This window comes from Mirounga leonina, unplaced genomic scaffold (genome assembly GCF_011800145.1).
Source record: "Mirounga leonina isolate KUSES-001 unplaced genomic scaffold, KU_Mleo_1.0 Mir_176, whole genome shotgun sequence".
NCBI classification, from domain to species: Eukaryota; Metazoa; Chordata; class Mammalia; order Carnivora; family Phocidae; genus Mirounga; species Mirounga leonina.
In genome coordinates, this window is record NW_023270454.1 from 41655579 (window position 1) to 41659253 (window position 3675).

Below are 3675 nucleotides of genomic sequence, written 5' to 3' on the forward strand. Positions count from 1 at the left end.
TAATATAATATAATATAATATAATATAATATAATATAATATAATATAGTAACTATGTTGTGTATATATCTGCAATTGCAGTGGTTTTTCTTATATCAGGCATAGTTGTAACCACTATCTTACTTCCTGGAATTATCTTGTTATAGATGATATACCAGGCCAGTGGAATATCTAGGAGTTACAATTTTAGATTTTTTTACTCTAATTTTACTAAACATTGAGATGTCATGATAGATGTAATCCCAACATAGTGTGAAGAGTTGGATTTCAATATAATATGTGTTCTTAAATCATATTTTCCAAACTGAGTTTCTTAAATTGCAATGTTTAGAGTAAATCTTTCTTCTGCCTTGGGCAGCCTTATCAACTAGGTGTCTTGATTATGTGATGAAGGCCTCAAAATAGCCTTAAGAGCCTCAAAGTAGCCTTAATAGAACTAAGTGAAATAGACTTGGCAGTAGTCATTTGGTTAAGCTGATTAAAGGAGATCCTGAAAAGTTTTCTAGATCATGTGGCTTTGATCAAAGATTCCTTTGGGAATTATCTAAATTAGTGATTTCAAGGGGATGGAGGTAACCCTTCCCTTAAAGGAAAAATTCTTTCTCCTTCCCTCCTTCTTTCTCTCGCTTTCTCCCTTCTTTGTTTCTTTACATGCATTTGTCTATCATCTATCTATTTTTCCATGCCTGTCTGGTTATTAAAATGAAACAATGCAACAGCCTAATGCTGAAATCACTGAATGACGTTCTCTACTGTCCACATTTCCAAGGATGGAAAAGTTTATAGGATATACAGGCAGCCTTAATACTCATGCTGATTTTGAATTATTGGAGTAACGACAACATTGAAAAGTATCTTCTGAGATCAAGCTAAAAATAGAATTTTTAAAAATTTCCATATATTGTTTTTAATATATCTTTTATTTATAAATTTTAAGTACTTTAGGAGAACCTGAGATTTTTATGTTTCTCAAAAACAAGTGTGATTTTGAAAAAGTTAAGTAAAATGGTTTAAAGAAACCCTCTTATTATTTTTCACTATGAAGAACCTAATTGACCGAAATACGAGTCTTTCACTTTTCACTTCAGCTCTTAAAATAGGTAGTTATGTGTATTAAGTAGACCAAACTGATCAGAGATGACCTCTAGCGATTAGCACAACTGAAACACACAAAAAATTATTCACCTCTGGGAAAATAAAGTAGAACTAAAAACCAGTGGCATCTGAAATGGAAATTATAACCTGTAGATGAGGTGAGATTAGAGCTATGTCCTTAAGAAAGCTTGCAAGTATCATTAGTGATTTTTAACATCCTATGATGCCTTTTCAAACTTCTTTGTATGTCAGACTTGCCAGCTAAACACATATTCCACTTAGATCGTCAGCATACATCACATTCATAATAGAATATGTTGCATACTGGATGAACAGTATTAAAAAGTAACAAAAAACCCCAAACATTTCATGTCTTCATTAACAAAACCTGTAGCTTTTTATATTTACTAATCTAATCAGATCTTTCTTACGTAAATTTATGAGAGACAGGGCTGATTTTCTGGTATGTGTAATTTCATTTATTTTTATTAGCTTTCTTATATTGAATTAATTACAAATAACTATGTTTCAAATCTATCTTTCTAGATAAATTTGCTTTAAAATCGAGCATTTCCACTTTCTTGAAGACATTCATTGCGCATTTAGAGTTAAAAAGACATTAGCACTAGGTGGCAGTGTGCAATGCTTAGTAGCCTTGTGTCATTTTTAACTGCAGTATATTCATTATTAAAGCTTTTCTTTTAAACAGAATTTATTTATACTGTGAATGTGTTAGTGAAATTATTTGAAATAGGCAGCTAAACCTTTAGCAGCATATTTAGAAGATCTATTGTTTGTAAGACTTTAAAGATTTGATTGTAATATTTAACATACTCTGTTTTATGTGGGGTCTGCTTACATGAGGGATTGTTAGGAATTAATTGAATTAAATATGCCAGAATTCTGCTTATGATGGAATAGGAGAAAAGGAAAGGGAAAATTAAGTGAACATGATAGGAAAGAAACCATATGGCCATTCTAAAATAGACATCATATTAACTGTTTGTATTTTAATCTTAATCCTCTCACTACACAAGCTGAGCAAAAACATTTTTTTTCCTAGCGGGTTGAAGGCTATGATTGTTATTTTTTCTCTAGCTCATTGCCGTTGGGACAATGCAAAAAAAAAAAAAAAAGTGCAGATTGTCTTACTGATGCTTCAGCAGATCCCGTAATATCCTCTGTAATAGTGATGGCCTGGCCATCACAATGACCAAATTGGATTAGTTACGTAGCATTACAATTTACTGGTTATTAGGACAGCTGAAGTTTATCTACACCATTTTTCTTGGTTAATCTAGATGTATGTATCTCTGTCTTTGGCTAAATGATTAAATTATGGGTCTTGGCAGAGTTAATCAATTTATTCCATCATCGGTGCACCAGAATGGGACCTCTGCATTGTTTAGCCACCTGGTTGGAAGTTCCTCAGGATCAATTTGGTAGGCGTTTCAGCCATATTTACTGGACATGGCTGCTGTGGGAATGGATACCAAGGGAAAAGTTAATCAACATAAATTGACATAATTAAGAAATATACTTCTTTTAAAAAAACTTTTTACTACATAAAATTTCAAATGTAATAAAACAATAGAATAATATAACAAACTCCCATGTACCTCCAGCCACCTTTAACAATTGTCAAATCATAGCTATTCTTGTGTCATCCAGTCCCACTCGCTTTTCCCCTCCCTTGAGTTTTTGAAATCAAATCCTAGAAATTATATCAAAGGAAATACCTTTGTGAAGTAGTTATTTACAAAAAATAGGTATTGTAGGGGGGCCTGGGTGGCCCAGTCCCTTCGGCTCAGGTCATGATCCTAAGGTCCTGGGATCGAGCTCCACATCGGGTTCTCTGCTCGGCGGGAGGCCTGCTTCTCCCTCTCCCACTCCCCCTGCTTGTGTTCCCTCTCTCGCTGTGTCTCTCTGTCAAATAAATAGATGGAATCTTTAAAAAAACAAAAACAAACAAAAAAACCCATAAAAACAAAAAATAGGTATTGTATGAAGGACAATTTAAAAAATAATGGTTGCAGTTAAAACACTACATATTTCACTTTAAAAGTCTGAAATCTTGGCATTAGGTAAATTAAGCTCTTGACTTTGTTTCTGGAAAATATGGCAGACTTTATATAATTAGGGAATGTATTTCAATTAAGGTTCTATCTCATATATATTTTTAATCACGAGAAGTATGTAGCAATGTTCCTTAAACATGTTAGGTGGTTAGTACATACTTAATAAACCAATGACTACATTGGGCTTCTTGGATTAAGACAAATGTTGTCTGCATACCTTATCACCACAGTTCTCTTATTTAAACTTTTACTTCTAAAGAGGCAGACATAGAGCAGACCCTTGGCATGCAAGAATTCAGTTTGCATGAGTCAAGATTTTACCATTCATATTAAAGGTACGTGACATATAGTAATCTGTAGTTTTGCAGAAGTATGAATTTAAATCACCCAGTCCTGGAAACTAGCCTTTCAGTGAATGAGCTTAGCCAGTGGCGCAGAGGTTATAACTCTGGGTGATTTTGTGCTCCAGGTAACATGGTACTTCACTTTCTAGGGCTAATTAT